Here is a 14,811-nt window from a genome sequence, read left to right on the forward strand (position 1 = left end):
TCGCAGTGTGTTTACATTCCGCCCACGATTCGCCACGATCGCGATTCCATTTGCCAAACCGGATTCCGTTGTAGATGTGAGCATCTCATTCACATGCTCCCCCCCCCCCACCCTATACATTCTAATGTCAGCCTGCTGGAAAAACTCAATCGAGTGAAATTCCTTAAAATCGTTTGTTTTGGTTTTTTATACACACACACACACGCACACTTTTTTCAACCCACCACACCCCACACGCACACACATCCGCGATGGGAAACGTGCACGTGCGGTTTTGCACTATACTCCATTGAAAAAAGTGTTCGGGTAGTCATTACACGCAGACGAGTGATTTCTTCGTTCTTCGGGAGTTGCAGTACTAGAAGGGAAGGTTGTAGTTGTTGTTGTCGTTGGGTGGTGCCACTTCGGTTACATGGAACGTTGTGCCGGCGCATGCGGCCGGTTTGTTACTGTTAGAATGCCGCATGTAAGTGAATTACTGTGAATGGTCCTGGAAGTATATTCTGAATTTGTTTGGCTCATCAAATAAATTAGTCGATTCCATTGTTTTATTGTAATTTATTCCTAAATAAAATCAAGGCGTTATAATTAAAAAAGTAGCTTTATCCACTTTAAGCTGGTTGATACCTTCCACACATTAATATACTTTAGGCTCAACGGAGAGGTATTTTGATTACACATCTAACGATTGTCGCTTGATAGATTCGCTTATCTTTATTGGGACCATCCACAAACCACGTGGACACTTTTTTGGAAATCTCAACCCCCCCCCCCCCTTTTTATGGAGCGTGGACAATCGTCATACCCCCTAAAGTGTCCACGTCGTTTATGGATGGTCCATTATAAAAATATATGAGATTCGGCCTCAAAAAAGTGTATGAATAACACTTAAGTGTTCATAACTTTTGATAGGGTTATCAGATTTTTGAAGTTTAAAGGGTCTTTTGATTACCTATCCAACGATGGGTCGCATGATAGACAACATTTTTATGAAAATAACTGAGATCCGGCCTTAAAATGCGTATAAATAACACATAAGTGCTAAAAACTGTTGATAAGGTTAGCAGATCTTCAATGTTTTGGGCTCGTCGGAATGATCTTTCAAATACCGTTCTAAAAATGTATAACATGACGAGTAGGGTGGGTCAGAAATGCAAAAAGTTGAGGTAGATCGGATAGGCGGGCAGAAAATCATAGTTCTCCTGAAAATTTCAGCCAATTTGGTTGAGAATTCGAGGTGCCCATTCGATTTGAAATATGTATTAGATTTTAGTATGGGGAAAACGGCACTTTTTACATTTTATTTCCCAGAAATTCCAAATTTGAACCAAATTACATTCTGTGCGAGGTATTTATAGATTTTGATATAAGGAACAACTTTGTAGAACATCGCGAAACGATCTGAGTAAATCTGGCTTAGTTATAAGTGGTTTAAGTCTTGTGGATTTTCCAGGGTCAACCAAAGGATTAAAGTATAGCCTTTTTATCAAAACGGTCACTATGATCAAAGAAACAAAACAGTCTGACAGATGACGAATTTGTTTATATTTGTTGGCAATTTTTGTGAATTCGACAGGGGGATGCTAAAGGTTGCCATCTTGGGTGATTGAGATTGATAACGCGCGCAAACTGTGCACAGTGAAAACAAACATATTTTGTTCAATAATAATTCAGTTTGTTATAAGTATTGTTATAAGAATTACTGTAGTAAAAGTCAAATTACACAGTAGATAAGTTAAACGTTTCATGTGATAAAAGTACAACTTTAAATGTGGCCCAATGTGTGCTTAATATCCCTAATGACGAGTTTTCTCACAAAAAAAAAATCATTTTACGAACTTCCGTACTTTCTTCAAAATGGTTTTTTAGCATAACTTTTGAAGTCCGATTGATCCACACGGGCGTTTTTTTTATTTTTTTGAAGTCAACAGGAATTTATGGGACCTCAAAACGAATCGAATGAGACCAAAACAGTCCGAATTGGTTCAGCCAAAGCTGAGCTAATTGAGTGAGAATATTTCGGTGCACACATCCACAACCAAACACAAACACAGACATTTATTCTACATTTATTTTTTGATTCTGAGTCGATATGTATACGTGAAGGTGGGTCTAGGAGCTTGTATTAAGAAGTTCGTAAGAAGTTTCGAGTGATTTTATAGTCTTTCCTCAGTAAATTATTAGAAATACTATTCTATGATTTTCTAGAATGCAACATTTTTTTCCATTTTAAAGCAGGAGTGTGGGTTTTCTACTTTATAAATATTTGAAATCTGCTGTGGATTTTTAAAATGCAAACTTTGAAAATCAATTGCTGTCGTTTGTTAAGAAATCGATCATAAAAATTGCAACTTGTGTGTGAATTCATGTTATTTTGATGAACTGTAGAATATTATTTCGATAATATTCAAAATATTTTAAATAAGTCTATAAGTAGAAAAGAAATGACATTAGAGGAAATTGATTTTTCTCTCATTTAAGTCTTATTAAGTTGTATATATGCTACACCCAAAGTTAAAAAACGAGGGGATAGTCCTCACGAAAAGAAACATTCGCATTCGCATTCGCATTCGCATGGAGATGGTGGGTTGCAGACTGGATTTCGTCATGTATATGTGATAATTGTCCAGCCCAGGTTGCTTAGAAATTGATTAGAGGGAATTCAAACCAATTCTACCAGAACAGGACAGGTAGCACCATGAAAGCCATCCATTGCCGGCCGCTCCCATCTCCACCATTCACCGGGAGAGGAATAAGGATTAGGAACACGGGAAGTGTTGATGCTGAACTTACTTAGAAAAAGGTAGCGAAACCGCAGGCTCTTTTTCCCAACCTTATTGTGGAACTCGATCAAACTGACAATTTGATAAAATTTAATCAAATTTAAACAACAAGGATGCGTAAATGTCGCGTGGAGTTGGCAGTTGTGATGGGAAAAGGTCTGGGATTCGCCCTAAGCAAGCGATACGACCATTGGCATAAATGAAGTTAACTGTTAGATTTTTATTCTCAAGGCAAGCAATCGGATGCTGCTGATGAGACAATTCCCGTTTAGATTAAGTGAGGTTTATTATTTTAACAGGATTGAAAATTTATTCTCAAAGCACGCAGTCGGATGCTGCTGCTGAGAAAGTGTTATTATTATTTCAGTATATTTTATATTTTAATCCCGACGCGAATATTTGTTTGAGATCTAATCTTAGACAGCCGGCTGTGGAAGGATAAGATCCATGCGCCTAAATTTCAATCATCATTTATTCCAATACGATACATTGTTACGTTTACGGAAGCGGCTCTCCTGTGAGCAAAATTAATAAAAAAGGGACCATCCATAAACCACGTGGACACTTTAGGGGAAAGGGGAGAGGAGAGGGTTTCTGGCGAATGTCCACACTCCATACAGAAAGAGCTTTTATTAGTATGGACAATTGACCACGAGGGGGTTGAGGGGAGGCGGTGGAGGGGTTTGAGATTTCACGTGGTTGTCCACGTGGTTCATGGATTGTCCCAAACCGAAAACTAACGTGTGTCAACTACTGGAAAATGTGCATTAGCAAACCGACAACGACCACAGCATTATTTGAATGAATCATCCAGCACTTTCCTCTCCTAACCAAGCCACCCTTCCTCCTCAAGCCCACCAGAGCAGCTGAAAAGAGAACAAAAAAGAACGCTCTCACCCGATGCATCAGCGACATCCTCGAGTCCAACTGTAGACGAAAGCTTTCAAACTCTCACAGAGAGCCGCCGGGCCGGCCCCGCTCAGCAGCTCTTCACACCAACAAATTGCACAGCTTCTCCTTATTTTTGGTTGCCAGAGCAAAAGCTCTTTTTCTGCAGCACACGAACACTATCCGTTTCGTCGATTTTTCTTCATCTCTGTAAATGTCATCTCACGGCCAACCTCTCGCAAGCTACTCGAACCAATACTCTCACCCAACACAAATCTCTCCAACTATGCTTCTCTTCATCGATTTTTTTCTTCTGCTTGCCTCCTGTCAAATATGGCCTAACAATTTGTACCAAAACAACACAATTTAAATCGCGATAAAAATGATTATAACACCTATTATTACTGATATTCCACATTTCCCGTGTAACTCTCTTCACTAACAAACGAATAAAACCACTTTTGCCGCGAATACGCCAATTTTCGCCGAAAAAACGCGAAGATACCGGGAGCATTACACAAACGCGTCATGCTCTTTTCCCTAGGGGGGTGGCCCGATAGTCCTCACGAAAAGAAACGTGAGGAAAGTGCTATATTGCGAGAGTATAGTCCTCTCGCGTGTTCATTCGTTCATTGGAACAGTTCATCCTATGAGTGGTTTATATGGACAAACGACCGCCTCTTAGTCACCGAAACATGTTGGCCCATACGGCAAAGGCACGGTTCAATATGCCGAAGGTCTTGGGTTCGAGTCTCGTTACCGGTACTTTTTTTTTGATAGATGAACTTTTTTGGAAAATGAACCATGAGTAAAGTACTCTCGGTAATTTCGGGATTTATCCTCTCAGTCCGCACACAGTACCATTTTACTACCGAATCGTGCTCTTTATCCTCTCATATGCCGATGCCCAGTTCTGGGTGTAGTGATTTTTGCTAGAAAATCTAACAATTTTAACTCCTTCATAAATAACATTTGAATAGACATTTCAGTTTGAAAACATTACAATATCGAGACTTTTCGAAAAACATGGGCAAATATCGCAGGATTACAGTAAATAACTAATCTTTAAATTGTTGTCAACACAAAAAAGAGTCGATTCTCTAAATCGTGAATTGTGTTCACGAATTTGAGAATCGCAAAGGAATATATTTACCACGTTTATAGCGCAAATGCACCATAACTCATGAATAAATTTCTTCCTTGTTCTCAAATTTATGAACACATTTCATCATTACGGAAATTGATTTTTCTGTGTACATAAAAATTGAATAAATACGACGAGTAATGAAAAACGAGTTATGAAACGTAGTAGGATTTTTGGCCCTTTATGATTCGAAAATTTCAACCCATTGACCCATTTCAAATGTTAGTCTTGACTTTGAAATTTTTGAGATATTTTTTCCAAAAAGATCGGAAAGCAATCAGAGGCATCTTCAATGTATCAATTGATATGATCTTTTATGAATAAAAAAAAATCATTTGGGGAAGCTCATGGTAGACAATTTTACTTGTCGATTGCAAATTTGATTTTATCTGTTTTTTTTTTCTAAATAGGTAATCCTGATCAATTCCTGCAATATCTTTTCCCAAGACTCCAAATCGATCAGAAAATTTCTCCAGAAGATACAGATTTTCGAATATTTATGAACCAGTTTCGTATAGATAACTGAGTGAATGTTCTTTGAATTTTTGGATTTGGATAAAACTTTGTCTATGCATCCCTAACACATAAAAAAAGTTGAATTTTGGAATGTTGAAAATTTGGTAGGTTGAATATTACCTCTTTATTTGTTTAATATTACATAAAAAATGTGTAAAAATGTGAACCTGATGAATATTCATCAAAAACTGATGAAAATTCATCATTTTCTGGGGTAAAATTTATCATTTATTTTGCCACAAAATCTGTCACCATTTCCTGATGAATATTACCATAATTTTTTATCTGTGAAGTTAAAAGAAGTAATTTTGCATCATTTGTTTTTCCAAATTATTTTGATTGCAGAGATCAGAAAATTTTGCACATATTTCAATTTTTAACACTGAAAAACGAACCAATAGTTTCCGGGATACCTTCAGTTGAAAATAACAGGCCAATTAGGTGACACTTAGAGAAATTCAATTTAATTGATTCGATTTTTTTGTGAGGTTAATTGCCTAGTTGCCTGATTTTCTAAGATCCAGAGAGAAAATTATAGGAAAATTTCTCTGCTTTTCAAAAATATTATTTTCAGAGGTGCTTTTCTTTCAAGTATTTTTAAAATTAAAAAAAAAAACCAAAAGAAATCGAAAAATTTCGTCCATTCTTTCTGATGCTTAATAACTTTCAAAATAGTCTCAGCTAATACTATTTTATCATAATATAATCCAGAATTCGTATAGCAGCTCTACGGCATTTTTCCCACTTGGTTAGAAGTACTAAGTCAGGTCCATTATTTTCAAAATTCTCTCAATTGTAGGAAAACTTATTTTTGAGAATAGTGAGAATTAAAAAATCACTTGTGCATTATCATTATCATGCAAATTATTATTTGAAAACAAATATGAATTTTCACACACAAAAAATGGTAATTAAATTTACAAATCGTTCTGGCAAACTACGACTGCAATTTCAAGATTTAAAATTATTCGCGCCAATCCAACACCAACTTTCCTCTCCAGTGAACCATTTCCAACCGCACACAATCGCCCTTCACCACTTGGCGCACAAGAGAGCAGCGAAACAAAAGGAAAATCTGTCAAAACAAAACAATGTCTCTTCAACACTGTTGTTGGCCGTTGTTCCATCGTTCTTTGTTGCGCCTTGCCCCTCTCTAGTTATACCGAGTCAGTGTCACTGTGTCAGGCAGCATCGCTACCAACACCAACACGTGGCCACTCGGCACCACGACCACGATGTTTGTTTGTGTTGCCGAACTTTCACGAAATGTGATTTTCTTCGCATTTTCCACCCTGACTTTACACGCACGCACTGTTCGCTTTGAAGTAGCAGCTGTCCGTCAGCGTAGAACAGAACAGAACTTGCAGTCAGTCAGTCTGTTGGCGTTCGGCTCGTCGGAAGGTTGACCTTCGGACGCTCGCGTGGGAACCGGTTGGTTTCGGTTGTTTCGAGGTAGTGGCACATTCGGTTTGGGTTCTGAAGGTGGGCCATTTCCCATACCTGTGGCGCACGGCGTAGTCGTGGAAATTATTCACGATGTGGAAGGAAATTGGAGTGTGGCATGAGCGGAGCAATTCGTGACGTGGTTTTTTTTTTCGTTCTCGTTCTTACGACTTGTTCGACCAAACAACAATGGGTCGTGTGAAGTTTGCGATGATGGATGGGGTTACGATGGGTGAAAAGTTTTCCTGAAGGATTGTTGTTGAAGCGGTTGGCTTTACGGGTGCTGATCCGTGGATTAGATCAAGAACAGACGCATTTACGTATAAGCTGCATGTGTAAATCAGGTCATTGGGGCTGCGGGTTAGTGTACAATGAGTGTTGAGAGAAAGTGAAAGGTGTTTAATGGCAGATATTCTTGTTAAAGTTGATATTCTAGGGAAACCCCAAAAGGAACTGGAAAATTGCTGTGCTCACTAAATTTGGACAACTTAATTTTTTTCCATACAACCATATTACACCCTAGTGTACATTAGGGTGGTCCAAATCCGAGCTTTCTCGGGGTTATCCCCTAAAATCAAAGATTGACCCATGACTAGGCTAGATTCCAACTTTGAGCTCTTTTTGACCACGGGAACCCCTCCCTCTAATTGTTTGAAGTTACTATGGAAAAAAATCTCAAAATATATGGAGAAAAGCAACTGTTACAGTTTTTTACCTGCGGAGGGCGCAATAGTCGTCCAATCTTTATCAATTCTCATATGTAGGACCTTCATTAAATTTGGAACGACTTTCCCGAAGACATCTTATTTTAAGGATTTTTTGTGGAAAAGTTAAGTCGTTGCAAATATTCTTCAAAGTTTATGTAGCCCCCTCCTCCCCATTAAAATTGATCCAAACAATCTGAGGGCAAAAAAAAAATTTAATACGTTCCAAAGATATGTTTTTATGGCAAACGCGAGTTTTTTTTTTGCAAAAATCGTTAAGGGTGCACAGCTCCCGTAGTTTCGAAAATACTAAAATATCTGTAATAAAAATCATGGTGTCAAAGCTCTGGTTGATGTGCACCGTTAAAAACGCAACTTTTTCGGATGGGTCCTCCTAAATGGTTGAACAAAAGATATGGGTTTAATTATGTTTGGCAAAGGAACTTCCATGCCAGATTTGAGCCAAACAGGAGCACTTTTGAGGGGATTCTGCTAGTTTGACGAAGAATCACTGAATACGTAAATAGTTGAGTGTCATGCTCTGGGTTAAAATATGATTGATTTAAAAATTCTGATGTTGTAAATTGAGGTTCGGTAACGGTTTTTTAAGTTTTAGTCTGAAATTGTAATATAAATCGTAACTAATCCAACATTTGATTTAAAAAAAAAAGTAAAAAAAAATGAAATGCCATATTTTCACAAATGGAATATTATAAACATATTCCTAATAAGGATAATTTTTTTCTGAAAGTTCAAACTGCATTTTTTATTTAATTTGATTTATTTGATTTATTTGTGGTTGTTTTATTTTGTCGTTTTTTTAAGTGTCAGGGTCTTCCCTAAGATCAAAGATGTAACTTTGCATCATTAGTTTGCCCATTCAAATTTTTAATATAATTTTGGCATCTATCTATACAAAAATGATTTGTAAATATTCGAAAATCAGTAATTTGTGAAGAAAAATTCAGATTGATTTGTTGTTTGGTAGTTCACATAATAAGAGTTTAAAACAATGTGAATTGCTGTAACCTTGAGATCCAACGTAATCATATGGTGTGATTGGTGAATGTTCTGAAAAATAATGAAACCACAAGCCATGGTTTCAAAAGTTCAATGAAGAAAGCGATGTAACATTAACATTGTTTTACCATAATTAGATTATTTTTTCATAAAATTATTGTTATAAGCTTCTTTTTGGTACTGGGAAAATCATTAGATTTAATAAGTTTTCAAGAAATATTAATTTAAAATCGAAATATCACAATTTTTTTTTTAGATATTTTTCAAGATATGGTGATTTTTTATTTAACTTTTTGTCTATAAAACTTTATTTGCAAAAAAAAAAACATTTTTTTTTATTTTTTGATATATATTAGGGGACATCGAATGCCAACTTTTCAGAATTTTTTTCTTTGACCAAGTTATGAATTTTTGAATCATTACAGATTTTTTCAAAAAATCAAAATATTGGTCGCAAAAATTTTTCAACTTCATTTTTCGATGTAAAATCAAATTTGAAATCAAAAAGTACTTGAGTGAAATTTTGATAAAGTGCACCGTTTTCAAGTTATAGCCATAAAATATTTGTAAAAAGCTGAGAAAATTCTCTACATTTTACCTTTTTGAACTTTGTTAATACGACCCCAAGTTGCAGAGATATTGCCATGCAAAGATTTGATTTTAGAAAAAAAAAAAAAAAAACAAGACAAGTTAAACAATTTTAGCGACCAATATTTCCATTATTTGAAACAAAAACAGTGTTGATTCAAAAATTCATAACTTGATAAAAAAAATTGCAGAACCTGGAAATTTCTGAAAAGTTGGCATTTGATGTTCCCTGAAACATATCAAAAAATAAAAAAAATAATAGGGGTTTTTTGCCAATGAAGTTTTAGTGACAAAAAGTTAAATAAAAAATCACCAATTTTTTTTACCGTGTATCATTTTTTTAAGTGTAATCCTTATCCACACTTACAACTTTGCCGAAGACACCAAATCGGTCAAAAAATACCTTCAAAAAATACAGATTTTTGAATTTTCATTCATCATTTTTGGATGGACAGCTGCCAAATTTGTATGGAAAATTATATGGACAAACTAATGATGCAAAATGGCTTCTTTGGGCATACCGAAAGCACCATAAAAATTAAAATTAAAAAAATATCGATTTCGTAGTCAAGCTCAGGGGTCAAGGGCCAGACTAAAATATAAACCTAGATATTATCGACATCTCTAGATTGATCTGAGAAACCCTTTTGGTTATAAAATATGAGGCAAAATAAGTTTTGTTGTTTGATTTAAATTATTTTACCAGTTTGCTTGATGAAAACTCAGTTTTTTTTAAATAAAGTCATTTTTGGAATATCATGTTGTTTTTTTCAGTGTAGAGAACAAACAACTTCAAAACCATTCGCTTTTTTCCGCTCGAGGCAAGCAAGGTTAAGGAGGTTGTAACAAGGTTAATCCACTGAGTAGCACGAAGTAAAAAAATCGAATTACTCCAACTTGTGTGTGAGTGGGTATGTGTGTGTGCAAAGCAGTACGTTCCAAAACATTGCGCTAGTCCCTCTGTTTTCCGCCCCACCCATCATCATCATCATCATCATCATTGGATGCCGTCATCAGTAGAAGTAGCAGCGCAACAAAAAGAGGAAGGAAAAAAAACACGTGGACCAGAGGTTTGGACCTGTGGAGTTGAGTTGAGAGGGCAAACATGCAAACAGTTCACACGAGGTGAGAAGAAGTGGTGGGGTGGAAGGAAAACTGCAGAGTAGTTTGGGGGAAAAGTGCGAACAAACAGAGAAAGTGGCATTGTGGGGAAAGCTTTTGACGGGAAGGAGCAAGAAAAGAAAAAGAGTGACACAGTGAAGCGGGGAAAATAAAGAAAGGAAGGTGAAGGCAAACAAAAAGTAAACAAGACAAATATATAAACATAAAAGTTTAATCTGGACGGGTCTGGTCGAGGAAGGACCAACTGTCGGTACAAAGTTTGAGGGTGTGTATGTTATAGGTGGGAATTTGTCATTGTTGCATTTTTACAACTAGGTTTTCTTTATGTTTTACCCCTTTTTGAAGTGTAATAAACTCGAAAGGAGCGGAGAGAAGTAGTGTTGTGCTGATACGAGAAGGAAAAGTGAAATTTTCTTTGGATTTTCTTTGTGACTGGTAAGGTTGAGTGACAAAAGTTGTCGGATCTTTGGAGTTTCATAGTTGGAAAATTAATATAGTTGCTGTTTGAGTTCGTTTCCCACAATCATTGGAGGTAAGTTCAGATTTGAATGTTTTTTGAATTGAATAAAATTGAATTATTTATTTTTACGCTTGATATTTGGAACTTTTTTTAATACTTAATTGGGTTTTAAAAGAAAGTACCCTATTTTTGGTTTCAGAAACGCATAACTAAAAATTACAAAAATTGTTGAATTTAAATTGCTGAACGATTTAAATTCTGATTAATTTATTCTTTAGTTATTTGCGTTTCAGGACCACTTAACTCAAGAGTTATTCGGGTCCGAGATTCTGATTCATAAGTCAAAAGGAAGACATAGCAGATAAGCGGTTTTTGTTATTTGATATTCTAAATCCTTAAAATATGTCTTTGTTCAATTAGAGGTCATTCTGTGCCAATTCAAACGAAATCGGGAAAAGTTGCACCGACCCCTCTTTGATTTTTAGGAAACTGAGGTGAAATGTTGTCCTTGATGGACCCCTATAATTTTTGACGTACGGAAAAAAGACGTAATTTTCAGCCTGATCATTTGAAAATTGGGTTTCAAAGGAACTTTAAAGTAAATTGGACACTTAATTAGATGGCATATTGAAAATTTATTAGAAAATCCTATTGTGCATAAAAAAAAACATTGGAGCAGTTTTTTTTTTTTTTAATCCGGCTGAAACTTTTTTGGTGCCTTCGGTATGTCCAAAGAAGCCATTTTGCATCATTAGTTTGTCCATGTAATTTTCCATACAAATTTGGCAGCTGTCCATACAAAAATGATATATGAAAATTTAAAAATCTGTATCTTTTGAAGGAATTTTTTGATCGATTTGGTGTCTTCGGCAAAGTTATAGGGGAACAGCATCTAATTCCAGCGTGCCTCTAATGTTGGCAGGTAAGAACTTTGACATTCAATTAAAGCTAATTAAAAGCGTTTTCAACTGAAATCGAGTGATAAATAGCTCAATAAGAAGTGAGCAAACAAGTTTATATCAAAAGTTTTGCAAATTTAGTTGTTTAAATAGTGAAAATCAGCAAATTGGATGGAATTAGGTGCGAGTGATTATCCTGCCAAAGATACGAGAATTTCCCCTAGGTATGGATAAGGACTACACTGAAAAAAATGATACACGGTAAAAAAATGGTGATTTTTAGTTTAACTTTTTGTCACTAAAACATGATTTGCAAAAAAACACTATTTTTAATTTTTTTTTATTTTTTGATATGTTTTACGGACATATAATGTCAACTTTTCAGAAATTTCCAGGTTGTGCAAAAAATTTTTGACCGAGTTAGGAATTTTCGAATCAACACTTATTTAAAAAAAAAATCGAAAAATTGGTCGCAAAAATTTTTTAACTTCATTTTGATGTAAAATCATATTTGCAATCAAAAAGTACTCTAGTGAAATTTTCATAAAGTGCACCGTTTTCAAGATAAAGCAATATTTAGGATTTTTTTTTAAATAGGCTATAACTTGAAAACGGTGCACTTTATGAAAATTTACTGAAGTACTTTTTGATTGCAAATTTGATTTTACATCGAAAAATGAAGTTGAAAAATTTTTGCGACCAATATTTGGATTTTTGAAAAAAATGTGTTGATTCGAAAATTCATAACTCGGTCAAAGATTTTTTGTTCCCTAAACATATAAAAAAAATAGTGTTTTTTTTTTTGCAATTCAAGTTTTAGTGACAAAAAAATAAATTAAAAATCACCAATTTTTTTTTACCGTGTATCATTTTTGTTCAGTGTAGTCCTTATCCATACCTACAACTTTCCCGAAGACACCAAATCGATCAAAAATTCCTTCAAAAGATACAGATCATTTTTGTATGGACAGCTGCCAAATTTGTATGGAAAATTATATGGACAAACTAATGATGCAAAATGGCTTCTTTGGGCATACCGAAGGCACCAAAAAAGTTTTAGCCGGATTAAAAAACACAAAAAAAATCGAATGACCGAAATCTCAGAGAATTTTTCATTGTTTTAAATCCTCTGCCATTTTCGCTATTCAACAGTAAAAATTTTGAGGCATGTCATTTTTTAGTTAATAATATACTTTTAGAATCTGCAATAACCCAGATTTTTTTTCATTTAGTCTGTAGCTTGGAACAACTTTGAAAGCTTTTTAATATTCTCAAAATGACATGATTTTGACAATGAAAATGTGTTTGAGTCAGCAAATGGACTGCATCACGAACTCACATTTTTTCACAACGACATTTTTCGTAAAAAAAAGTTCAAACTAGTTACTAAGCTACACGTTTTAAGTGTTATTTAATCAGAATTTTTGTATGTCTTGAAATGTATAAGCTCTTCAGAAGAACATGATACTTAAGTTAAGTTTTTAACTAAAATAAAATAAAAAAAATACTAATAAGTAAAGAAAGAAATAAAAAATAGTAGTTCAAGAATAGATCTATATCTATTGTTACCTAATAAAGTGTGAATATATAGATCCTGTCGCAAAATGAAATTATGCCATTATGCATCTCCACACTAAATCATCTGGAGAAAATCTGCTAGTTCAGAAGTAGGGTAATTGGACTAGTTACAAACATAAATCTCTCCGACCCCTCTTCACCCGTTCAGCAAAGAAATAAATCATTTTCAACAAGAAAAATACCAACCAAAAACCATCTTCCCGAGCGAGTTCATACTGCACCTCCCAGTTTTTGAGGGTGGTTCGGGATAATAAAGTGAAAAGATAATAGCATTCAAACAGGTAAATTCCACTTTCTATAGAGCCTGAGTGCAGCAAAAAATATCCGAAGGAATTCGTTTTTCCCCAGAATAAATAGTTCCCTCTGCGAGCTTGTCGACGATGGCAACAATGAAACGAAACTTGGCACAGAATGAAGAAAAATATGTTCGTACAGAAACTCGACTAACTTCACTGCAAAAGTGCTTTTTTGCCCTAGGCGGTGGTGGCAGCAGCAGCAGGCAACCAACCATGTTGGATGCATATAGTGCAGAAAGATGCCCGCGAGTGCATCCTTTGCAGATGCACCGGCACCATAGTGAGGCTGGTGTTGCCAATGATGATGCTTTGAACTATTTATGTAGCTGCAGAAAAGTGCTGGTTTACTGTCGAGTTGGTGGGTTGAGCTGAAAAGTATCTTATATTATTATTTAAAACATTGGTTCAATAATAAAAAAGGTACATTTCTAAATAATACTTCAAGGGAATCTCCGGAATTACTGAAAATATGTCACGGATTATCTTTATTTTAACGGAATTACTTGGAATTACCAAAAATTACCTGTAATTACACAAAATTATTCAGAATTATTGAGGTTTACTGTCTCGACAAATTCAGAATTGATCTTTTTCCTTAAAAAACAAACATGAACTATTTATGCTTAAAAAAGCATTACAAATATTCCTACTGCTATTTACATGGTTTAAAAAGTCACCTAAACATTATTATTACCGGCAGCGGGGGGTGAGATTGGGTCAAAGTAATTTTTTTACGCATTTTACCGTTTCTCAGGTACTTCGCAATGAAACTAAATTCTGTTAAAAGGGTTGTGCAAGGGACACCTTAAGATGACTTTGCTGAGAAAATTTCGTTCCTAGAACAAATCCTGTCATTTTAGCAGCTGTCTAAAGTTGAGGTACGTTCAACTTTTTAAAAGTTTTGTTGGAATTGATCAAAAAGTACCCAAATGTTTGAAAATCTCTACTTCAAACATTTTAGCATGTCAATACGATAACGTCATGATTCGAATTCCCGGACGCTTCGAAACCCGGACACTTCAACTTGCTTTATCAATTATTTGGATATAAGTGCGCATTATGAATGTCAAAACTGTGTTATTTGATGAATTCTAACATCAACTTTCATTTAAAGATTGTTTGAACGGGAAGGAAAAGCAGAAATTAGTGGTTTTGATTTCCTTCAATTCTAGCCATTTTTTATATAAACTATCAATTGTTTTGATGTTAACAGCTTATTTGAGACCTAAAGAATGCCATTCACTAACAGTTCAGTCCAAATTTGTGCTATTCATAAGTAAAATCGAGTGTCGGGAATTCGAAGCAAAAGTGTCCGGATTTCGAATCAGCTCTTATCAGTGTCCGGGATTCGAAGCACAACAAGTCATTTT

General features: G+C 35.1%; 1 protein-coding gene across 2 annotated transcripts in view; it reads left to right on the plus strand.

Annotated features, from left to right (window-relative positions):
• The first annotated feature begins 6,663 nt into the window (after nt 1-6,663).
• LOC6053994 overlaps nt 6,664-14,811 on the plus strand; it is a 143,141-nt gene continuing 134,993 nt past the window's right edge. Inside the window, exons 1-2 of one of the 2 annotated variants that reach the window (XM_038262159.1) lie at nt 6,664-6,783; nt 10,554-10,740. The gene's annotated coding sequence lies outside the window, so the exon portion shown is untranslated. Of the gene's footprint in view, nt 6,814-10,553; nt 10,741-14,811 lie in introns of both variants that reach the window. The other variant, XM_038262160.1, reaches the window with a different exon arrangement.

The sequence above is a fragment of the Culex quinquefasciatus genome, chromosome 3, assembly GCF_015732765.1.
Source record: "Culex quinquefasciatus strain JHB chromosome 3, VPISU_Cqui_1.0_pri_paternal, whole genome shotgun sequence".
In the NCBI taxonomy this organism is placed as follows: domain Eukaryota; kingdom Metazoa; phylum Arthropoda; class Insecta; order Diptera; family Culicidae; genus Culex; species Culex quinquefasciatus.